General features: G+C 44.6%; 1 long non-coding RNA gene across 1 annotated transcript in view; it reads right to left on the bottom strand.

Annotated features, from left to right (window-relative positions):
• LOC145723914 (uncharacterized) overlaps window positions 1-22,551 on the bottom strand; it is a 28,161-nt gene extending 5,610 nt beyond the window's left edge. Inside the window, exon 1 of the long non-coding RNA XR_014149316.1 lies at window positions 22,414-22,551. This is a non-coding gene — a long non-coding RNA (uncharacterized LOC145723914). The remainder of the gene's footprint in view (window positions 1-22,413) is intronic.
• Window positions 22,552-25,577: the final 3,026 nt, after the last annotated feature.

Below are 25,577 nucleotides of genomic sequence, written 5' to 3'. Positions count from 1 at the left end.
AATGTGTGTGGAGTATTATGTATCAAGTGTGTGGGGCATTAGCCTAACTAATTACTCAATTTGCGCCAAGTTCTCTACTTCCTACCCTAAAACCTGTAAGAAGAGCCTGGTGTCAAGAGAGTCTGCAGACAGAAGCGGATGCATGCCTTGTAAATAGAGGAATGTTTTTGGATTTATTCACTTGTCAGATAAATATTTATTAAGTCCTTGCTATGAATCAGTCACTGTGCTAGGCATAGAGGACAAAGATGAATAAACTGGATGATTCCTGCCCCCCAAGGAGTCCACAGTTAATTACAATTATTATCCACATTTCATATTATCCACACTTTATACCCAGGCAAGTGAAGTCCAAAGATGTTAACCACTATATGTAAGACCAGGTATTTTTCCAGAAATTACCGTTCAGAAAAGAGGAAAGTACTTTATCTCTGGGTCTATAAAGGAATCACACACTCCTATGTGCCCCCTTTACTACTCTCACTCAATACTTCTGACATTTCTGGTCACCAGGGTGTGGATTTTCCGCACATCAAGCCATTGTGACACCAGCTGGGTGTCCTACAATTTAACTCCATTCTGACACTCTCTACCTGCAGGTAGATCCCACCGGGTAAGGGCTCAGTCCCATGAGACTGTCCCCCTTCCTCCTCATCTCAATGCAGACACCAATCACAAGTCCAGCTTGTCACCTGGGCTTCTGACCAACTGGCTATAAATCAGAGGTTCCCACAAACCCCCTCTTTTAATTGATTTGTTAGAATGGCTCACAAAACTCAGGAAAACACTTTGTTTACTACACTACCAGTTCATTATAAAAGGATGTAACTCAGGAGCAGTGAGATGGAAGAGATGCATAGGGCAAGTTACGTGGGAAGGGGTGCAGATGGTCCACCACCTCTCTGGATACACCTCTCTCAGGGCCCCTCCACATGTTCACCAACTCGGAAGATTGTTGAACCATGTCCTTTTTGGGTTTTTATGGAGGCTTCATTATACAAGCATTATTGATTAAATCATTGGCAATTGGCAATCAATTCAACGTCCAGCTCCTCTCCCCTCCCCAGAGGTCAGGCGGGTGGGGGGGAGAGGGTTGGGACCGGCGGGACCCCCGGCAACCAGCCCCCATCCTAAGGTCATCTTGGGACTTTCCAAAAATCACCTCATTCATGTAAACTCAGGTATGGTTGAAGGGGCTTTTTATAGGAATAACAAAAGACATCCATTTCTCCTTTATGGCTCTTATCACTTAGGAAATTCCAAGGTTTTAGGAGCTCTGTACCAGAAATGGGGACAAAGACCAAATATATATATTTCTTAATATAAATCACAATATCATAGCATCCTTGCATTGTCTCACATGTTACGCCAATGCTTTCTAAATTGCTTTATATTTAACAACCATGTTACAGTTTGAGGAAGACATTAGCTTAAAATATCCTTAATTCATGCCAGTTTTGGAAGCTATGGAAGCTTTTGATACAAAAAGAAGTGAGGAAATGTAACACAGATTTGTTAGTTATTCCTGGGAATGTGACTTCACATTTGCGATGCTGAAAGTCGTCATAAACAAGCCTTTTATGATCACTTTAAAAAGCAGAACAGTGAGTAGTTATGTTGGAGAGACCAGAGCAAACATGAGCTAATGCTATGCGAATGGGCACTTTGTAGTTTGGGCTAAAATTTCCAGTGACCACATCCCATACCGGGTCCAGGAGAATCTCCGGCAATCCAGACAGAAGTTAGAATGCCTCATAAAGGGCTCTTGACAATGAGGACACTGATGATCAAGAGGTGGGTGAAGAGTTGGAATTGATTTGTTTCATGCAACAGGAGAGTGGAAACAAACAGTACTTTCAAGTTGCTACTTTGTATAAATTAATTGTATTAATGATATTAAATATGTATGTACTAAATTCACACATTGAATAAGCATATCATAGTTTTATCTATGTCACTAAATGTTTTCTGTGTTCAGGTTGACCAAAATATTATGGGAGGATTTCCCCTTTGGAAAGTTTAGGGCTGCCTCATATTTGGCGCCAACTTCCGTCTGGGCACATGAGGGATCTTTGCCCAAGGTGACACAACTAGGAAGGAGGGCAGAGCCAGATCTGGGTGACCCACCCATGTGTTTGCCTTCATTCTTCAGTCAGACCAAGTGTCCTAAAATCTAACACACCGGTCCCTGGCCCCACTGTCCATCTATTTCATTCCATTTAAACTCAGAGCATTTATTGAGCCCTCACTACAGTGGAGGATTTGTTTTTTTCAAACCTGCGAATCACTTTTAGTACAGAATTAAGAGAGAAAAGACCGACTTTTAACTGAAGATTGAGAAAAAGGAATAATTTGTCTAAGAACAGCTCTAGATTCAGGTTTTGTAGGGCATTCTCCCTGTTATGCAACATGAGTTCTAATCTTCCCTGTTCTCTTGCTTACTTCCCGAGGATTGAAAAATGTCTGTAACCTCAGCCCCAGTAGGACAGCCTGCAAGGAACAAATCAACATGCAATTTCCCTTTGTCACCTTTAAAAAAATAAACAAACAAATCCCATTAGTCTCTCCGGATAACAGGATTTACTTTTTTCTTTATACTTTGCAGTATCATATAAATTTTCTACATGAGCATGTTCCTTAATAAGAACCGAAAATCTGAAATGTTCTTTTTTTTTTTTTTTTGAGAGAGAGAGAGAGAGCACATGTGTGCACGTGCCAGCAGTGGGCGGGGAGGGGAAGCAGGAGGAGAGAGAGAATCTTAAGCAGACTCCACTCGCAGCATGGACCCCAAGCCGGGGCACCATCTCACGACCCTGAGATCATGACCTGAGCCGAAATCAGGAGTCAGAAGCTCAAGCAACTGAGCCCTCCCAGCAGCCCCTGAAATGTTCATTTTTGAAAACACACAACTATTAGGCTACAGAATTCCAATTTCACTTTCCAGATTTGCATTGAGCTCTCCTCACATTTAAACACTTTCCTTCCAGTTAATCCAGGCTAAGAGAACCAAACACCTGTCCACGGGAAATACATTCTGGGTTTCCATCTTTTGGGATCTGCCTGCCACCCAATCCCACCTCCCGCCAAGATGCCAAGAGAAGCATCCTTGCATTGTCTCACATGTTATGTCATGCGGGTGGGGGGGAGAGGGGTCACCCATGGCACTTCACAATGTCTATTTATAATAGCCCTAGTCAGATGGGCAGTTTCTGGCCTTTACCTGTCTTTGCTCCCCATACCCTGTCCTGGAGGAGCCAGAGGCTGGAGGAACAAAAGAATAGGTAGAAAGACATGAGACATTTAGGATTTCCAGGCCTGGGGGATGGAGAGAAGCTTTAAAGTAAGTGTGAAAGTAAGGGCTTGATGGAGGCTGGGCTAGTAGGAGACTCTGGAGCAAGACCTGAGCAAGGCTGGAAAACCAGGGGGTTGTGCCTTCTGAGATCGTCTAGAGGTAGGGGACCAACACAGCAGGTGTGATCAAAACAAAGTCGTTTCCAGACTTGAGCCCACAGGCCTAGCTTGGTTCAGCAGCATACCATCCTGGGTATTTGACAGTGCTGCTTCTGGTCTCTGCCCCTCTAGATTCTTTCCTTCCAGTCCCCAGCCAGGAAAACCTCCACCTCCCTGGACGGACAACCTGGATCGACAAGTGCTTCTGTCTCTCCGGCTCAAATAAATGTCCCCTGAGGGCAGGGACTGTGTCACCCTCCGCACAAAGGACACAAGCAGCATATTACGGAAGAGGACGAGAGAGCCTCAGTACCAGAGTGGAAGGGTACCAAGGGGGATAGTGGGGAAGAGGGAGGGGGTACCCAGGCACAGAGCAGACGGGGTTCAGCCTCTTCCTCCCCCTTCACCTCTGGGACAGCCAAGAGACTACGCTATTAGATTTCAGGATGTGCTGCCATCGTAATCTCTCCACCACCGCACTTCTCTGACTCAAAAATTCAATTAGAAATTTAACAAAACTACAGTAAAAGCTTTTTTCCCTGACCTTCTATTCACTGGAAATATCCAGTTTACTACCCGTCTACCCTCCATGAGATTAGCTGTTGCTCCTGGTGATGCCCCAAGGCGCTGAAAGATTCCAAAGTCTTGACGTCCTGCTCCTCTGGGAAAGTCTGGGTTTCACAGCACCACAACTGGGTGTGATGTGTACATTACTGCACAAAAAGTCTTCAAATGGTCGCTCTCTATCAGTGGGTTAGCCTGAACATCCCACTCCCCGAGCAAGTCCAATAACAAGCATTTCTCATGCTCGGGGGTCAGGCTCAACTGTGAGAGTCGTAGCATGGAGGGAGAACCTTTGTTCCTTCCATGGCTCAGGTAAACCTTCTTGCCAAATACATCTCTCCAGGGCTGATTTCAGATGAGTGATGTTCAAGATGAAACAAAGTGATGAGCCTACCTGGAAACATACATCCCTCTTCTGTATACATTTATAGACAGATGTCTCTGGAACTCAAGAAAATGCCTTTCCCCTCCACCAAAATACCAACTCCCTACAATTTCTTGGCAGTTCACCATCAGAGCACGCTGGGGAGGCTGCATTATTTTACTTCAAACGTGTAGAAACACGTTGTTCTCAGAAAACTGTGCTCAAGTCTATTGAGTGTTGTCTGATCATTGGGGTCGTCCCAGCTGTATAGTAAATGCTGGTTTATTCTTCTGGACATCACAGAGTCACTAAATCCAAAGTCAATGTCCACACAGAAGTTGTGGGTTTGTTTGAATAACATTCTTAGGCCTACAGGTGCATGAATGTCCATGGTGGATTGATATATAGGAAATCATTAGATGTTAAGGGACACGATGGGGGATGGTAGGGAGAAAAGTTAAAACAAACAAACAAACAAACAAGGAGGTCATCTCAGAGAATTAGGAAATCCGGATCTTTTCTTTTATAAGCCTCAGATCTTTCTGGGATTCCACGTGGCTTTCATTTCTAGCTCCTTGTCTCCTAACAAAGAGAATAAAGATGGTTTTTAAACTAAATGTGAGCCCTTCCAGGAAACAAGAGCTCCTCCCTTCCCCTCTTTAGTCCTAGTAGCAGAATTTTCTTTTGCACTATTAAAAATGGCGTGGGCCACCTTTTCTCCAAAAACACACGAAGCTGTGGCATAACTCTTGCCCAAATAATTAATCTTTCCAGTGGAATCTTTCAAAGCCCCACGTTTCCTGTTATTTTATACAGCTGCAATTTGTAACCGGAGCTCCTGCCCAGTGTTCCACAGGCAAAACGCCAAATCCACTACATTTCACCTACCAAGGTGCCCCGCACAAATAATCCTTAACCACAAGTTAAACAGTTAGGTCCTGTTCTAGCCGAAAAGAAAAGCCCAAGGAACAAAAGACTTTTAACAGACTTCTGTGTTAAAATCTTAGTGGATGCTCACAATATTTTATTTTCCAGGGTCAACATTTGGAAGTGTCACCATGATGCCACAATAAAAGGAGAATTTTCAAAAGAGAATTTTCAAAAATTGATTGATTGTTGTGTTAAGCTATTATGTGTGAATCACAAAAATGACACCCTCTTAGTTATCCAGAAGCCAGGAACTCTGAGTTGCTGTATCAAGACCCACCTTGTTTGCTTCCTTGTCTATGAGCTGGAAGACCAGAGCTAAGACTGGCTGAAGGGTAAGTAGGGAGGCAAGGTAGGGGGTTGGCTGGGACCCCCTTCCTTCTTCTCTTGGCATCTCCCCTCTTCCCTCCACCCAGTCATCGTTTCTCCATGCTGCCCATGAGGGAAGCGCTCTCAAGATCACTAAGTTGGGAGTTTCTTCTATTTCAAACCCTCTCCACTCTCCTTCCTACCTTTCCAACCCCCACCACACATTTCTGCATGTAACCTGCCTCCTACTTTTCAAAAATTGAAGCCATCGAACAAGACCCTCAATTTCCTGCTACAGCCGCTCCTTCCCTGGCGTCATCCCCCTTCCTTTCCTCCCATCCTGGCTGATGCTTCTTACCCTGAGGTCAGTCCCTGTGTTCTGGATCCCAGCCCCTCCTGTTCTCTCAAGAGCCGGACACTCTAATATGTCTCCTCTCCCCTGCATACTCCACCCTTCCCTGACACCGAATCCTTCCTATTTATGCTTAAACATACTCAAGTCCCTCTTAAGATAAAACAAAAACAACTTCAACCCACAGCCCCTTCCTGCTATTATTTTTTCCTTCTCCCCTTCCCAGTGAAACTACTTGAATAGGTTGTTTATACTACTCTTCCTTTTCATCATTTTCCCTCACTCCGCAGCCCCATCACTTTGGCTAAAATGGCAATAGCCACCATGTTGCTAAAGCAAAGGACTCAGTCCTCACCTTCCCTGGCCTCTCTGGGACGGTTCCCTCCTGAAACCCTCTTCCCCGGGTTCTTCTTGTTTTCCTCCTACCTCTTCCCCACTCTTTATCTTCTTTCCATTACCATCCTTCTCCAGAGAGCCATTAAATGTTTCAGTGTTTTAAGCTTCACTTCTTACCCTATACACGCATACATTCATTTGCCTACTCAGAATCTCCAGTTGAACTTCTCATAGCCACAAGTCCAAACCCCAAGTCACGATCTTTCCTCCCAAACTTGATTCTCTACCTCAGATTCTTATCTCAGCAAATGATGCCACCATCTACCAGTTGCTCAAGTCATAAACCTGACATCCTTGGTAACTTTCCCTATTTTTCAAATCTAACCATTCCCTTAGGCCTGGTGCTTGTACCTCCTAAAATCTCTCATATCCCTTTGCTTCTTTCCACTTCCACATCCACCACCCCAACCCTGGACACCATCTGTTCTCTCCTGGACCACTGCAATAGCTTCCCAGCTGTTTTCCATACATCCATTCTTAATGCTCGCTAAGCTGTTCTCCTCAATGTTGCCAGACTATGGCACTCTCTTGCATGGATTCTTTTAATGGTATATAGGACACAAACTCTGTGTGCTTCTCAGATTCCCTTGACTGCATCCTTTTATTTCTCTTGGTTTGTGTTCCACATATGCCTCAGCCTCCAGGTTTGGATGAAATGCCACACCTTGGGCATGACCACTGAAGGCCTGGGTGATACACTCTGGAAGCACAGGGGAATTAGCTTTCTGTAGAGTGAAACATGAACAATGGGCAGTGGAAGATGGGACAATACCAGGCAGATAAATCACTCCCTCCTTTCTCCCTGATAAGAATGGCTCTGAAATATGGTTTTCCTTATAAGCTTTCTGGAGAAATTCTATGTGCTAAATGAACGCACTACTTTAGTCTTTAATTCAGAATTGACTTCCTAGAGGTCCCAGATAAGACAAATATTTAGGATAAAGACCAAAATATTTATTCAAGACTCTACATGGATTTATTCCTATCTACTTCTGTAGCCTCTCTCATCTCCTACCACTTTCCTGTCATTTTTCTATCTCCAGCCACAGTAGAGAGTTTTCTATTCATGCCAAGTCCTCACGTGCCAGAAAGTTTATCTGGAAAACTCTCCTTTTCCACACCTCCCCCCCTTCACCTGGCTAACTCTTTTCCCAGCAGATCTGTTTCACTTCCTTCACTTCCTTCCAAAGGAAATCTCTATGGCCCTCTCCATACTCCCTCCTCCCCCACTTCTCCTGTTTCCCTTGCTAGGGACTCTCAACAATCTGTGTCAGGGTTTGACTAGTGTCTTCCCCCTCCCCACACCGACTGTAAACTCCATGAAAGCAGAGACAGCATCTGCTTTGGCTCTCCTTTGCATCCCCAGAGCAGAGCCCAACACTCAACAAAACATACTTTGAGTAAATGAACTCATCAGATCCAACACTCCTGCTGGAGAAGCTAAGATCAAAGAGAGAAAGGGATTCATTCAAACTAGCTAGTCTGTGGTAGAGATCCGTTGTTCTTCTACCTTCCTTTTCAATTGAGAATCATCCTCCCTAATTCTGAAAAAGACAGTAACAGACAGATCAATGAAACAGAAGAGAGGATCCAGAAATAGACCTAAGTATCTGCTTCACATATGAAAAGTACTCACCCTCATTCATAATAAAATAAATGCAAATTAAAAATTAGGTGACATTTTTTAATCTTTCCAACTGGCAAAATTCACAAAATTTGGTAATTTCCTCTCTTGATGAAGGCACTCAACAGTAAAGTACCAAATATATGCGAATAAATATGTTAAGTGTTTATGGAGTATTTAAATTGTCTTCTTTCATGGAAGACAGTTTGACAATAGCTATTTGATTATAATAGGTACAAAATCACATGAGCACCTGCTCTCTACAATTCAACCTAGCAGTTCAACTTTTAGGTATTTATCCTACAGATATATTTGCCTAGACAGGAAATAGAAAACCTACATTTATTCATTGCAGCATTATTTGTAATAGCAAAAGATTTAATGTGCATCGTTTAAGGACTGGTGAAGTAAATTGTGGTATTTTCATACAATGGAACAGTATGTAGCTGTTTAAAAAAGAATGAGGTAGTTCAATTCTTTTGAATTCCATATTCCTGTCTGTGACTATTGCATATTCCCCTTGTAGGAATATTCCATATTCCTGCATATTCCATATTTTTATATATACTAATATGGAACCCTTTCTACGATATATAAATAAAAACCAAGGTGTACAGTAGTTATATAATATGCCCCTATCTGGTTAAACTGAACAAAAACTACAAATAAAACCAACTGGATTGTAAACTAAACTCAGCGAGGACAGACTGTGCTCTCATATAGTTTGTCTTTCTTACATTGAATGGTGAATACTCCATTAATATTTTTTATTAATTTCAATAAGAAGAAATATCCTAAGTGGTAAGGGAGAGGGGGCAAAGGGAAAATGGACAAGTAATCATCGTTTATACTTGTTTGCCAACTGGGTGAAATCTCATCAAAAGAGAAAGTGAAATCTGACAGTCAATATGATGGTTTTAGATCATTGGTGGATTTTTGTTGTTCTCCATGAATTAGTTAGCTATTCCCATGGGAACTGAAGAGTTGCGTGTCCTTGATTGTGTCAACTCCTTTTTCTACCTCAACTGAAAAAGAAAAGATACTCAGTAAAGCTTTGTCTGGCCAAACCTTATTCAGATCAGGTCTCTGTTACTTGCATGTCCTCACTACTGGATTAACTCTATTTCTCACTCATGTATCACATCAGGAAAATCAAATGAAAAGATGCTTATGAATTGGCAGAAAGCTTTGCTCATGCTAAAGAAACAGGTATACGTTGATTAAGTCTAGGGTTTCATAGTGCTGCTTTCATGTTCTTTTGGAAGACGTATGACTTTATAGCTTGGACCTGGGAAGCACTAACTGTGAAATCTGGCTGTTGCCAAAGTAAATATCTGCGTGTTTTCCCGTCGAAATGCTCAGTGTGTGTGCTCGCTGTGCCTCAGTGGGGACGCTATTGCTACAGAGGCACTTATGTTATTTTTTCCTTGAAGGCTTTTTTCTAAGTAGTATTCAAGTGTGTCAATACAAAAAAATGTTTTCTAGTGTGACAAAGTCCCAATGATATTAATAACATCAGGAAGCTGTGGTGTTTTGTTTTTTTTTTTTATCTTGAAATCACTATATTAAAGGCAGTGAGAGTCTTTTCTACTCATCAGAGAGCAGGCAATGGGCTTTTTGCAGACTAGCCTTGACCCTTTGGCTTCATCTCAGATAGATGATAGATAGATAGATAGATAGATAGATAGATGATAGATACACAGACAGACAGATAGATAGGCAGACAGACATGGAAGATAGATATCTAAATGGTACATAGATAGCATTAGAGAGGTCTGGAATGAAGACTGCTTTTCTCAGCTTCTCTTGCGGCTGAGCAATAATATGTAAATGGTATTTTTGTATGGGTCTTCCAAGGACCTAAAGGAAACTGAATCTGCTGGGCTGAGCCCATTTCTCATCCTTCAGGTCTGATGGGCTGTTAGAAGCCTACCGTAATACAGAGATGAATAAGGAACAGTCCCTCTCCTTGGGGCATTTATAATGAATTACACATTAAAGGTATGAAATGGAATACAGAAGAAAAGGGAATTGATTCTGTGTGAAGGAAACCCAGAAGGCTTCGCAAAGAGGATATGATCTAAGCTGGGCTTTACAGAATGGATGATAGCAATAATATCTCAGATTTATTGAAGACTTACCACATGCCAGGCAGTTATATAAAATGCTTTATAGGCATTATCTCATTTATTCTGTATGACAACCCTGGGAGGTAGCTACTATGATTATCCCCATTTTACAGATGGAAGAACTGAGGGGCAAAGAGGTTAAATGACCTGCCCAAGATTAGAGAGCTAGTAAGTGGCTGAGCCAAGGTCCAAACCTCAGCCCATCTGATGTCCTTAAGGCTCAACCCCAGGATTCGGCTGCCTGGGACTGACGTGGATGGAGAGACAGGGAGGGAGAAAAGCGTTCACAATCATCATGAACTCCAGTAATGATCAGGGAGGGCAATTCATTCCAAACTGGTTGTTAGGTAGAGATTAGGCCAGTATTTCCTAAAGTATATTAGCGTATTTGGCAGAACATCAGTCTTTTAAGATGATCAGCAGAAAAAGGAAAAAATGCAAATAAACAAAAGACTTATACACACACTAACATATAAAGGTCCTGAGAAGGACTATGGTAAAGAAGCATGCTTAATTTTTATTTTATTAAAGCTTGGATTTCTCAAACTTATTTGACCACAGAACTTTTTTTTTATTATAAAAATTGTTGAATGTAAGTAAAAGTGGAAACTATAAGATCATTTATATACTCATTACCCAGCTTCGGCAACCATTACTATTTTCTCCTACGTGTTCTGTCTATGACCACTTTTCTCCCTCTCTCCTTTTTTGCTAAAGTATTTTAAAGGAAATTCCAGACAGCATGGTATTCTACCCTTAAATACTTTAGTGTGCATCTCCAAACAAGGGGGAGATTTTCTTTCTTTTTTTTTTTTTTAAGATTTTATTTATTTGCGAGAGAGAGAATGAGAGACAGAGAGCATGAGAGGGAGGAGGGTCAGAGGGAGAAGCAGACTCCCCGCCAAGCAGGGAGCCTGATGTGGGACTCGATTCCGGGACTCCAGGATCATGACCTGAGCCGAAGGCAGTCGCTTAACCAACTGAGCCACCCAGGCGCCCCCAAGGGGGAGATTTTCTTACGGGAAGTGTAATTATCACACCTAATAAGATTAAAATATTTTCTTAACATAATTTTACATTCAGTTCGTATTCAATATTCCTGATTATCTAAAAAATCAGGGCCCCTTTTATGGTTAAGACCTTTGGAACTCTCTGATTATTCTATTGACTCAGTTTCATAAGCAAGCGCCAGTAACAAGCAAACACATATTAGAAAAAGGTACAATCGTTGAAAGTTCTTTTCTAAAACACCATTAAAGAATTGAAACTCTCTTAATAATTCAGCCTGAAAAATACTGGGCAGAATATGTTCAGTCCTTCACCCTCAAGATGTCTCTTGGATAATGAAGATACTAATAACTGGATTGAACCACCTTTTTTTTTTCCCCACTTGACTTTCCAAATAGAAACAAAATAGAAAATTCTTTTAGCATCCCAGGAATACATATTCTGAGGAACACATTTTGGGAAAGCTTGATTTAGAGGATACATCCAATTGAACGTGGGCTTCACTTTACTTGACTGTTTTGGTATCAAATAGCTATAGCTTTAGACTCTGATTATCTAGGTTTTTTGTTTTTAAAGGCATCACATTCTAAAGGAAAGGACTTAGTAATCAGTCCTGGTTTTGACTCCTACCACATCTGTGATATTAAAACATGTGTGTGCGCGTGCGCACACACACACACACAATTCTACAAATGTTAAAACAGAAGCACGGTGTCAAAGTTAGAATCAGATCAAAACCATCTGAAGCAAGTGACTAGGTTTTTCAAGATCTATTGGAAGGAGATGAATCTAAAAGAGATGCTTGCAATATGGATATGCAAACTGACACAGTAATAAACCATAAAGCACAACAGCAATTTAGTTTCCGCATCTATGACAGTAGCTAAAATAAACACCTCATACCACACTACACTGCCAATGGTATCTTCTAAATTAAAGAACAGAAGAAATGATTTCATTAATTGATGCTTCAGTGGTTAGCTAAATATTTATACACCCCACAAGCACTGTACTCAAAATTTACAGTAGCAAAGCAGCCTGCAGCAACCAGAATATTGATTGAGTCATAAAAACTCAAGGTTATTAACCCAAATATCTTCTTGCTTTGTATAAAACTAATTGCTAGGCCAGGGAATGCAATTTCTGAGACAATTACCAGGCATCGGGGCTTTAATAACTTTCTCTCACTCTTTGCATAAATAAACAGTAGCTGCCTAATCCAGGACACTGGATGAGTTTCCTTCTGCAGCTCAGAGTTAATCAAATGCATTTCTCACCGTGTGCCCAGGTGATTCTTTACCTGAAGTTAGACCTGTGCACATTCCAAATTTAAAATGTGTGTTCCTGAAACGGTATACATCCTCAGGCCAACATCATATCTGCTGATATATATTATCAACCGTAAGGTTGTGTGAAGGAAAACAAACATAAGGGTAAGTCATCAAACAATAAAATGTATCTCTATTATGACAGCCCAGCATAGTCATTGGCTGGTTTATACCGCATGCAGAAACTCCTGGCAGCTTTGGGGTTAGCTAGGGAAGGTGTCAGGGAGGACTCCTGTGCTTCCTGCCAGGAGCCAGGCACCATTCCCCCACATAGCCAGGTGTGGTCTAGCTAATTGCTAACAGGACAGGATGGACAAGGAGGAGTCAGGACCTAGAAGTAAATTTTCCTCCTGGAGTGGACTCCAGGCTCCAGGGAGACCCAACCAGAGGAAGGGGAAGTGAAGGTAGAGCTTGGCATCTGGAAGGTATGGTGTGGCGCGACCTTTGGTAGTACCAGCAAGGAGTCTGCACTCGGAGCAGTGGAGGTATCCCAAAAGGCAGGCAAAGTATGGCAGTCAAAAATCCTGAAGTTGGTGATATTCGGAAATCCAGGAAGGTGGTCGTCTACACTGGGGAGGTAGAGCAGCAGGAGCCGGGACCCAGACATAGGCTGTAGGGAGGGCTTATAGGCAGGTAGAGGCTCAGGTTATCAGAACAAGACAGAATCCCAATGTTTTAGTTGGAGTGTAAGCTGGGTTAAGGTACTGTAACAAAGATACCCAACATAGCATGCCTTAAATAATACTGAATCTCATTCCTCTCTCATGCAACCGCAGGATGGGAAAGCCACCACAGCTCCATGAAGTTGTCTGGGGCCCCAGGAGCCCTCTGTTTGCTGTGTCCCCTTTTGTGTCCGAGATGGTCGTTCCCACTGTCCTCTCCTCTCAGCCACAGCATGCCACCTGGCACCGGGATGGCGTTCCAGCCTGCGGGAAGGGGAAGGAGAACATGGAGGGCGAGAAACTTTATTGTGAAACTCAGGAAGCAGAAGTTACACACATCACTTCTACTCATGGGCCAAATGTGGCTGCTCCCAGATGTCAGAGGGACTGGGACATGTCCCTACTGATGTGGCCATGCGTCCAGCTCAAATCCAAGGAGGAGGGTGGTAGTAGTCATTTCTTGTGTCTGCTGTAACACATTACCAAAAACCTGGTGATTTAAAACAACAGAAATGTATCCTCTTACAGTTCCGGAGGCCAGATGTCCAAAATCAGTATCACTGGGCTGGAATCCAGGTGTGAGGGCGGGTCTCCCTGTGGGAGCTCCCAGAGGAGGATGCCTTCCTTGCCTCTTGCAACTTCTGATGCCTGCCAGCCTTCTGGCCTTCCATGATTTGTGGCCACATCACTGCATTCCCTGCCTCTGGAATCGGATTGCCTTCTCTTCTGCCCAGGTAAACATTTCCCTTTGCCTCTCTTTTAGAATGATACATGTAATTGCATTTTGAGGGTCCATCCAGATCATTGAGATCCTTAATCACATCTGCAAAGACCTTTTTCCCAAGTAAGGTAACACTGAGAGGTTCCAGGGATTAGAACTTGATTTTTGGGCTGGGGAGGGGTGTGTATTATCCAGCCTGTTACAGGGGTACCCAATGCTAAGAGGAAGAAGGAGAAAATGGCCTCTGCATCACTCAGCAATCAGAATCAGGAAACTCTGGTCAATGCAGTGAACCTCGCTCAACGCTGAGCACCAAAGAATTCGTCTCCAGTCTTCAGGTTTTCCTAGCTTGCTCCTAGACTGGTGTGGAGCCTGAACTGGGCTATGCCCTGGCTGGGGCCCCGTCAGACAGATAGCCCTGGCCATGGGGAAAAGATGACCACTAAGCAAAGGCATCAGGTGGCCGGGCAGTGTGTGCCTTGTGAACAGTATCACCCCTAGTGAGAAAGCTCAGTGAGCGCCACCCAAGGACACACGCGAGGTTCTTGGACCAATACATCAATCCTGAAGCCTTGGTAAAGCCCTGTTTGCAGATCGCAGCCCCTGAAGACAGGATGCCTTCACCGTCACATCCCCTCCTCATCCCCAAAACGCCCAAACAGTCCAGATGCTTGTTAGTGAAATGGCGAAACCCTCTTTCACCTAATTCCCCAATTCCACTCCCCAGAATTAACCACCGTTAACAATTTGATCCTTCCTGACTTTTCTTTATGTGTTTATATACACACACACACACACACACACACACAGGGAAAAATAATGGCTCCTTTTTACATAAGCTGGATCATGCCATACATGTGTTTTTATTTATTTACTTAATAATATAACCTAGACATCATTGCTAGTCAATAATAATAATTAATTCAGTGCTCACGCTGTGCTGGGCAAGGTGCCGAGCACTTTCCACATTTTTTATTTCATGTGATTCTCACACCACCTTATTAGTTAGGTACTATTATTTTCCTCTCTAAATGATGACAAACATTCACAGGGAGCTCAAGTGACTGGTCCAAGGTCACACAGCTGGTGAGTGGCTGAGCTGGGGTTTGAACCCCAACTCACCACTACCTGGATGTCACTCTTTGCTAGCATCCTTTGCTATCATGTAGACCCCCTTGGAAATCTTGTCAGGCAGCTCTTCCACCAAGAACGAATCGGCTGTCGAACCAGACAAGCTTAACTTTTGCATCATGACCTCTTAGACTTCCCTGGAAACTGAAGTGGTCCCCGTGGTTACTGGACTGCTGGCTGTCTTGTAGAGCCCATGGTTTCAGCTGCCCCAGTTTGTGCGGGGAGGGGGGGCCCTCAATTCCGTCCCAGTGGTTGCACCTGCCCTGGTCCCAGTCCCTTGGCACCTGCCCCTTGGTCCCTACCTTCTCTCTGCCTCTAAATTTCTCTTAAACCCTAGTGGGTTTGGCCCAGCATCTGTCACCCCTGCTCAGATAAGCTGGCCTTACCTGGCACCTTCTCCTGAAAATCTACAGTCATGAAGCATTTTTGATGCTTCCCTGGGGCTCCAGCTGGACACTCCTCCTCTCTGCTGCTACAGCCAATAGAAAGTCTTTACAATCATCACCGTTTCCTTCTGGGTCTCCCCGTTGGCCTGGAGCCGGCTGCAAGGGCTGGGTACCAGTGAGACCTCTGCTCCCCTTCTGGACCATTACCATGGAAACAGGTGCCATAGAGGAACTGCATCCCCCTTCCAGGCTGTTCACATTCCCCAGGTGCTTACCTTCTAGGGAGCTCTGTCCCTCTCAGCTTCCCCCTTGCCTACCTTCCTACCATTGAAGCCTTCTCTCATGCATGTGCTGGTGAAAATGGCCCAGAATGTGGGCCCTCAGCCCAGCATCTTCAGTCTTCCTAACGGAGAGCAGGACTCCAATGTCAGCCAAGCAGCCCCTGCTGATCAACACAGACACAGATGCTGGTGGTTGTTAGTGGGGTAGAGAGGCATTCACTCCAGAGAATTTGAGGCTTGTGGTCCGACGCTGGACCTTTGGAAGCTAAGGGTTTGCCCAGGGCAGAATGAGTTGCTCTGCGGGGCCAGGAAAGAAGGCCTCTGCTGTCTCAGCAATCCCTCCTGAGGATTGGGGTGCTGGGGAGCCCTGCGCATAGTCACACCCTTGCCGAAGCTGGCCTCCTGGCCTGTCAGCTTGCTGTCTTCGTTCCTTGACCTAGTTGCCTTAGGCCTCACCGACTTGAGGGCAGACAAAGCAAAGAAAGCTAAAAGGTTGCCACGACATTGGTCACAGAGACGCCATGGTCTTAGGATGAAGCCTGGCCAGAGGTTCCAGGCGGTTTCTCATGGGCCTGGTGACCCTCCTACCTGCTCCACCCCAGACCCACTGAATCCGAATCTCTGGGATGGGACCCACGATGTGTTTTAACAAACCTCCTGGGTAAGTCTGACGCATGCTCAAGTTTGAGAACCATTCTGTGGCTCCTTCTGATTCTCTCTCTCCTCAGAGGAAAGAGGCCCACTTCCCTCACAAGGGCTTTTTCCCCTGGGTAGCTGTGGTTTGTCACTTTAGACAAGGTGCCAACCCTTGTCAGCCCGTGCCCAGATCTGTCTTGGGCCAGGAGCCAAACTTTTTTTGTACTCTGTTATGAGAAGTCAGGTATCTACCAAAGATAAGAAAGGGGCTTAAAGTATTGCCCCTCTCAGAGGTACTGTTGTTTTATGAGGCCAAGAATACTAACAGTGGAATCTCAAGCTTTGGATAGGAGAAGGGAGACAGCACAGTTTTCCTGGTTCTCTTAAAACCATCATGGTGAGAGGGTCCCCTTGTTGTCAGAAAGGGGACCAGACTTTGTCATGCCTCATGCGTACGATTTTGTGCTACTTAGACTGAAGTCAGACTTCTGGTAACCAAAACCTTCTAGAACTCAGGGCCGGCGTGGGAGCCGGGGCCAGATCGTGAAGGGCCTTGAAAGCCATCTCTAAAAGTTGGTCTTTATCCTAAGAATGGTGGAGGAGTTGTGGACAGCTTTTAGGCTTAGGAATGCCACCCTCAGCTTTGAATGTGAGAGACAGCTCTGGCTTCCTTGTGAAGAATGGATTGGAGTGGGGCTGCGTAGGGTCAGAACGAGTGAAGGCTCAAAAACCAGTTAGGAACACAGCTCGAATGAGGGCATTGGCTGGGGTGACAGAGAGAAGTGGCCAGATTCTAGAAATATTAAATATGGAGGGAGAAGGAAAAAAGAGAACCTACCTACATTGCACGTACTTTGCGCTAAGAACCGTCCTGAACATTGACATTTAAAGCTTACAGTGACAGCCTCATGAGGTCTGTACTGCTATGATCCTGGGTTTGCAGACAGCACAGAGAAGCTAAATAACATGGCCAAATAGTCTCTGACTGGATGAATGTAAGAAGAGGGAGGGAGGAAAGAGTAAAAGATGACACTTGGTCTCTGACAGGAGTGCCGGGGGGGGAATATTTGGGGCCATTTGTTGAGAGGGGGAACATGTGAGGAGAAGCAGGTTTTGGGGGGAGAGAGATAAGGAGCTCTTGGACTTGGGTTGGGTTCGAGAGGTGGAGCTCTCCAGCTGTATCTCAATGTTCTTTCTCAAAGAAGCCACTGTGATGCAATGTACACATTTTTATCAGAAAGGGTGGCGATGAAAAAACATGCAGGTGTTGGGAGTTTCAGTGATGTGGAATTACTGGGACGGATTGTTTTTAGGGCTCTTGGGTTCGGTCTATGCTTTAGGATTGTTATCCCTGAATCATGAGCGATAAAGCCTTTGCCTTCTCATCGCCTCAGAGCACTGAATTCTCTTGTTCTGCATGTGCAGCCACTTCTTTGGAAGAGGATTCTTCGCCCAAGAGACCAAAATGAATCAAGTAAATATGTGTTTAGACAGTTTCTAAAAATCTGTAGTTTAGCCCAAGAGACCAGAAAGGTTCCTGTCTCCTAGGTAAACAGCAATTGAATGGTGTATTAAAATGTATATTATGTCCCCGATTGGTCCGCGGGGTAATTATGCATTTCAGGAATATTTTGAAACACGTGTTCTGCCTCTCTCAGCCTGTTTCAATCCGTCAAGTAACTGTATACTTAGAACATGTGTTCTGCATAGTAAGAGTCGTTTTATAAACCCCTTGTTAAAGGGAACCAAACGAAAAGGCATTAGCTGCAGACCATTTCTCAGAAGTGTTTATGCCAGCCAAACGTAGACAAAGGAAAACAAAACCATAGCGGCAACGTCGTCTGCCACTGACCTCCCCCGACCGGCTGCAAAAACCTCGAGGGTGATCCCAGGCCGTGAAGAGCAGATGCCAGGGCTCTCTTGGACACCTTCTGGAGTTAGGTTAGAAGATGTCAAGAAAGCAAACCGGGAGAAGGGTTATGGCACGAGCAGGGGTTACAGGCCCACGGGAGAAATTCACACTTCCCCCGAAGAGAATGAAAAGCAGGTGTTCTCTTGGCTGGTTGGCAACCGAGAAGCAGCGGGCCAAGGTCCAACTCTGTCGAGTGTGCCGTGTTTGCCAAGGGGTTGGAGCAGTTGGGCCCTGGGGGTCGGTGAGGGTGGGGGCACAACAGGAGAAGGAGGGGCAGGATCCGCCTACCAAGCCTGTGGCCTGAGGCCGCTGGGTGATCCACAGCCGGATATCTTGGTTATCCAGGAGCATTCTTGGCCTCATTGCTGTTCTCAAGGAGAGGGCAGCATGCAGAGCACTTTCTCTTCCCTGGTATTTCAGTCTCTCCTTCGTATTCGTGAGCACCGTTTGCAAGTTAACACTTGCGGAGCCGTGAGGGAGCGAGGAGGCACTGAGCATGCCCTTTTCCTGGTCCCAGAGTCTCTCCAAGCCCTTAGCTGCCAACTAGAAGGAACCAGGGCTTCCTCTAAACTCAATGGATTTAGTGGAGACGGGGAGCTAGAAACTTCTTGAAGCAAGGTGGCATATTGGCTTATCATAAAGGCCCGAAGAGCTACAACCCAGGAGGGGAGAGGAGCTTAGGAACTTCAGATCCTCCTCGGAAGGGCTGTGGGTGGGCAGGAGATGAAATAGAGGAACTCACTGAAGGCCAAGTGCACCAGGCGAGGAGAGAAGCCAACACAGCAGAACAAAAAGTAGGCAAACAGGAAGTGGAATAACAGGGAGGGCCCAAACGGAAGTAATCACTGGAGGGGAAATTTTGAAACGCGAAAGAGAGGAAAGGAAAAGGAAAACTTTCAGAGGAGAAGTCAGGCAGCGTCAAACTACAGGCTTTCCTGGGGTTGACTGATGCTGGGCTTGCTTTGAAGTTCACTGGTGGTGGAGACCCCATTTTCCCTCCGTCCGTCAAGAGGAGAATTCACTCTGTCGGCAAGATGGCAGCCCCCCTCTCGTTTTAATTGTCCTATTACAACAGCACACAGCAGTGGCTGTGATCTGGGCCTGGGGAATTCTTTTGACATTATTTTTGGACCTAGTCCTAATCAGTTTCAAAGTATGACACAGATGCATTCTTCTGATGTTTAATGTCTAACATCATCGATGCTGCTAGATGAGGAAGGAAACAGGCTGCCTGAAATGCCTGAGTGGGTCTTGGCAAGGTCTTGCAGCCTGGAGAAGTAACCGTGACCTCAGAACCTGCAGCAGGGAAGGCTGCCGAGTGGCCCTGGGCTTCATCACGGGTTCCATCTTCACTGCCATCAACATTGTCACTGCACGGGGTGGCGGGTGGGAGGGCTGACCCCACTCCACCACCTGATGGCCCTCATTTGCTGGGCTCATACTATGTACAAGGCATTCCCGCGACGCCATCCCGTTCCTCATACCTGATTCTTACAACGGCTTTGCAAGGCAGACTTTATCTGCTTCATTTACCAAAGGGGGAAATCTCGCATGATCTTGGCCTCGTCCTCAGCACTGCTGCACAGCTACCTGGGAGTGAACTGTGTTTTATGGGCTTATTCTTCATAGGCCACCAGCTTGTCACCCACGCAGACCCTGTTCCCGTCAGGGTGTGAGCAGGTCAGGAAGTTGTGAGCAAATGAGATCCAAGGAGCCCTGGGGAGGGGCGAGGGTTCAGGTCCAGGAGACTGGAAAGGGCCCACCCCCCAGGGTCTACTTGGTCCTCTGCCACATAGCCACCACCTGCTGGGTGCTACAGGGACAGAAGGGAATCCTTATGAGGAGGCCTATTCGGGAGATGAGTCATGAAAAACCACCATCAACCAACCAGTGTTTACTGAGCATTTATTCGACTATATGCTGGATAAAACCTGTTCTAGACCTGGGGCTAGGGCTATGAACAAAACAGACAAAAATTCCTGTCCTTATGGCACTTAGAGTCTAATGGAGCAGACAGAAGAGTAACTAGAATATACAGCATGTTAGACAGCAAGAGGGAAAAGAGCTGTGTAATGAGGAGAAGGAGCATAGGAAATGAGGAAGGGTTTTGCACTTTTAAATAGGGGGCCTGGGAAGGCCTCAGGGAAGAGGTGACAATTGAGTGAGGGCACGAGTTGGGGAAGAGACTGCAGGCCAAGGGAACGTCAGGCACAAAGAACCTGGGACAGGAGGAAGCAGAAGAGAGGGTAGTGGGAACTGAGTCTAGAGAGGAAGGGGGCGAGGGATGAGGCCAGAGCAGGCAGGATCTTCCAGAGCACTGGACGAACTGTGCCTCGCCAAGACACCAGCGCGAGGCTAATGAAAGGTTGTGAGTGGAAGAGGAAAATGATTCTAAAGTTTAATCAGCTCACCAGCCACTGTGTTGATAACAGTCTACATGGCTCTGAGGAGAGCAAGGACTGATGCCAAAAGACCAGTTAGAAATTTCTAGAAGTTCCCAGGTTTCCAGTCCTCCTTCTCCTCTTCCCCACCCTCTAATCCATCTCTAAGGTTTAATGATTCTACCTACATTTCTCCCTTGCCCCTCTGCTGACTTCTCGCTGAGCCTCATCGTTGTTCAGTGGAAGCATTGCCAAGCAGCTTGGCGGGGGAGGTCTCCGTGCCCCTCGCCTCTCACTCCCCAACCCTTCCTCCACATCGCTGCCGGTGTAATTGCTTTACAACGAAGGTCGGATATTGTCCCTTCTCTAGACAGCTTTGATGTGCCAGATGCTGGGGAGATCGAAACATGATCCCTGCCCTCGAGGGACCCACAGTCCGGTGAGAGACACACCGAAGCTGTGACCTTCCACACCAGGTGATGTGGCCACCAGAGGGGAGGACATCCGCCTCAGCCAATCGCTAGAGGAGTGCAGGGTAAATCCCTTAGCAAGGCTAAGGAGGGCGACAGACGGAAAGATGCTACAGTACGCCCAGGCCTTAATAGATGAGATTCTTCAATGGAAAAGAAAAGAACAACGCTGGAGGCAGGGAGAACAACCTGGGTCCATTCCTTTCAGTCCAGGGAGATGGGCAGACCTGGCACACCATGGGGGCTCCATTTCTCAGGAGTGGACTCACATTATTAGCCAGACTCACTATGACTGATGTAAACGTTTCCATTTGAATTCTTAGGAAAAGAACCTTATTTATTTATTTTTAAGTTTTACTTATTTATTTGAGAGAGAGAGAAAACAAGCTGGGGGGAGGGGCAGAGGGAGAGGGAGAAGTAGACTCCCCGCCAAGCAGTGAGCCTCATGTGGGGCTCGATCCCAGGACCCTGAGATCACAACCTGAGCCGAAGGCAGACGCTTAACGGACTGAACCACCCAGATGCCCCAAGATTTTATTTTTTCAAGCACTTTTAGATTCACGGCAAAATGGAGTAGAAGTAGAGAGATTTCCCATATATGCCCTGCCTCCTCATCCATCCTGCCTCCCCTATATCAAAAGCCTGCACCGGAGTGATACCTTTGTCACAATCTATGAACCTATATTGACACATGATAATCACCCAAAGTCCATAGTTTTACCTTAGGGTTCACTCTTGGGATTGGACATTCTATGGATTTTGACAAATGTATAATGACATGTATCTACCATTATAGTATCACACAGAGTAGTTTCACTGCCCTAAAATCCTCTGTGCTCCACCTATTCATCCCTCCCTCCCCACCACCTCTGGCAACCACTGATCATTTTAATGTGTCCATAGTCTTGCCTTTTCCAGAATGTCCTAGAGCTGGAATCATACACTATCATACCTGCTTTTTCAGGTAGGTTTTTTTTTCACTTAGTAATATGCACCTTAGGTTCCTCCCTGTCTTTTCATGGCTTGATCGTTCATTTCTTTTCAGTGCCAGATAATATTCCATTGCCCAGATGTACCGCATTTATTTTTTTAATTCATTGACCTACTGACGGATATCTTGGTTGCCTCCAAGTTTGGGCAATTATGACTAAAACTGCTATAAACATTCCTGTGCAAGATTTTGTGTGGATATAAGTTTCCAACTCATTTGTGATCGTCTTTGAAATCCCCTCCTTTTCCTCTGTGACACTGCCTGCTCCTGGTTCTTTTAAGGGGTAGACTGTCCTTCTTTCATCTGTGAGAGACTGTGAGCTCTCCTCATTAAGTTATGAGTGGTGGTTCCATACCATTCTTTATTCATTTGAAAAATATAAAGAGCTTACTTCATAGAGGGCAACACGCAGAGCTTCTCTCCCTGAAGTCTCTGTGTAACTTCAGAGGCTGTTTTGCGGGCTGCTAAGAGCTGATGAGAGAAATAAAAATTAGAAGGTCGTCCTGTCCTTGGAGAGGCCTTCCCAGATTGCTCTCTCTAAAAAGAGTCTCTCCTCCCAGACACACGGCACTCTAATTTATCCCCTTGTTGGTTTCCTTCATAACACATCAGCACTTGTCACTGTTTTCTCTGTTTCCTTCATTTTTGTCCTTCTCCCGGACTAGAATAACGTACTCAGCGAAGGACGGTATATCTCCTATCATTGTATGACCATGGCCCAGGACACATTATGTGGCATATCTTGGTTCCCGGTAAACATTTATTGGTTGAATTTTTTAAATGAATGAATGAATGAGCAAGTAATTTCTCAGATGCAGTCCTTCCTCTCATCATAGGTAAGGGGCCCTCTCCCAAGGGGTCTGGGACTTTGTCTGCATGTTGTTGTCATTGCAGAAAATAGATCCGCAGTGGTGTCCACCTAACACATGTTAGAGTCTCTTCTTTTTCCTGCTCTTCCTCACCCAGCAATGCTAGTTCTTTTGGTTTTATACGTTCTTAGTTCACACCATACAATTAATCACAGTTGTTCTAATCATTCAGTGTCTTTTTCATACTCATGACGCATTTTCAAATTCCTGAAAATGTAGGAATCCAAGTGGTAGACCTTCCTATTATCTCTCGGCATGACAAGACCACTGCTTCAAGCCATATTTATTTATTTATTTACTTACTTACTTATGATTTTATTTTTCAGAACTCTCTACACCCAACATGGGGCTCGAACCTACAACCCCAAAATCAAGAGTCGCATGCTCTATGGACCAAGCCAGCCAGGTGCTCCTCAAATTCCTGAAAATTTGATTGTGCACTTGAAGAAATTAAAAGATTCAAAGAGGGACTAAAGAAGTGAACAGTGATGACAAAGCAATGTCTCCCAGTAACTATAAAATTATCTACAGTTCCCACAGAGGTCTACCTCCCCGACCATACATCTAGCTAGCATTGGATGTAACTTCTGTTAGTATTTAACACATTTCCAGCAAGTTGTACAAAGGTCTACACCAAGTTGTGGTATTTGTTGACTAACATTATTGTAGTAATTGTCAGTCACATGGTCTCAAAAGTACATTTCACACATTATTCTGAACTCATCCACCTGTGCGGGGTCTGCAGTCCATCACTTGCTCATCCATGTGCTGGTCTATTGTCTATCAGTCTTCTGACACTTGGCTTGAACCAAATGCAAGAGAGCTACCCCTGAGGCCTATGGGGGTTCTGTTTCCTCTATTAAACACGTATCTAAGAAGTGAAGGTATGGAACTCTGCAGATGTGTATAGCAGTTTCATGTCTTCTATTGAGTGTATTTCTGTCAGGTAGAACTGGGCATTTCTCTCTAGTTGTGTAAGCAGGAAAGGGTGGAAAAGGGGAACTGAGAATAAGTCGAACTGGCCAGGGCCAAAGCAGGAACTGTACCAAGATCAGGCATGACTGATGGGCACTGGTGGCCACACACAGTAATCAGAGTGAAAGAAGATTAAAGGCCAAGATCAGCCAGGTGTCTAGGAGAGCCCCCCCCACCTCCGCCGGAGCAGACTCCGCCCACCCACTGTCTCCTAGGAAACCTATCTTCCATGGCCCTCTAATTTTAGTGAGGTGGTACCAAGACATAAGGAAAGAAATAGTCAATGGAGGCAGGATATTCTGTGGTCGAGACAGATGGAGGCAGGATATTCTGTGGCCATGAGGGAAGGGCAAGGAGGTGCCTGGGCAGGGGTTTAAAGTAGGGAAGGGCTAGGGACAAAGAAGAGGGCGACAGGGTTGTCTTGTATTATGGGTCAGACCACACACCACATCGCTGAGTTCAGTCTGTGGCTGGTTACTCCCTGACAGGAAGGATCACATGGAGGGTTATCAAGTGGGAATAAAGTGAAAATCTTTCCAGATACATGGCTCCTACCTTTCAGGAGGGGTGATCTTGACAGCTAGGTTCCTGCTAGGCTCCAGAGGATGATCTGGGGAGTCAGAGCCAGGCATTAGGGACCACTGACATTCAGGATCCATTCCACATCACCTTTGCTTTATTATTCAAATGTATCAATATCTTAGTAGTGGTTTATAAAAGCTCCAGCCTCCCCTACCTCTTCTCACTTCATCTTGGTTAGCTATGATTTTACATCTTGTAAGGTCTTCAACTAAAAAAAAAAGTGAGTTGAGGGAGTCTGTGTAACTTGAAGTAGTTTTACTACTATACATGTACTATACGTTTAAGCTCTGGTTTAAGATCTTTTTCTGGGGAGGAGATTTAAACGACAATAATAGCAAAAAATGAGTTCTCATCACTTTCTGTGGATTTCAACATGATATGAAAATACCATCCCTCGTACCATTAATTATCATGAATTTACAGGAGAATAAGAACAGTTACAGATATAAATATAAACACATATGCATACATCTCAAGTTTAATACTGAGAAAAGGGCATCAGAATTAGAAAGACTTATTGTCACCGATATTCCTGAGTTATCTTACCATGAGACAAATTGCAAAATTTTGTACATTGAAATCTATAAATGATGAAGAAGCCAAAATAAAAAAATGCCCTATTTATTGAAAGCTAAAATGTAAGTTATTTTTAATAGTACACAGACAGGTGGGTGGATTAGAATAGAAATCAGAAATGAGAGACTTACATAGCTATTTACATTATCTGTTTAAACCAAAAGAAAGAAAAGATTTCACTCACTCATTACTAATTAGGTAGTGTAGACAAACTAGGGAGTTTAGGCCAAAATTGCCACATTGTGACCAAGTCTTTCTAAATTCTTGGTCTTCACCAAGCCAAAGTTACTATTCTCCCTCTTGTGTTACACTAGGCATAGGAAAAATGGATTCAATTTCAAAATCAGGTCACTACGTTACGTCAACAGTTATGAAATCAATTTTTATAATTTAATGGCTGATTTCCTCACAGTTCACCAAAACACCAGCTCTTGACCTATTTATTTCTTTCATTTAGATATAATGTAAGGCTATAAAGAGTGCTGAACCTATTCTACACTTTTAAGTGTGTTAAGTGATGTTTCCTTTTTTTTTTTTAAGCTTTGATATTTCA

The sequence above is a fragment of the Leptonychotes weddellii genome, chromosome 10, assembly GCF_054177405.1.
Source record: "Leptonychotes weddellii isolate Sample4059 chromosome 10, ASM5417740v2, whole genome shotgun sequence".
In the NCBI taxonomy this organism is placed as follows: domain Eukaryota; kingdom Metazoa; phylum Chordata; class Mammalia; order Carnivora; family Phocidae; genus Leptonychotes; species Leptonychotes weddellii.
Note: the sequence above shows the minus strand (reverse complement) of the source record. Positions and strands in the feature narration are given on the sequence as shown.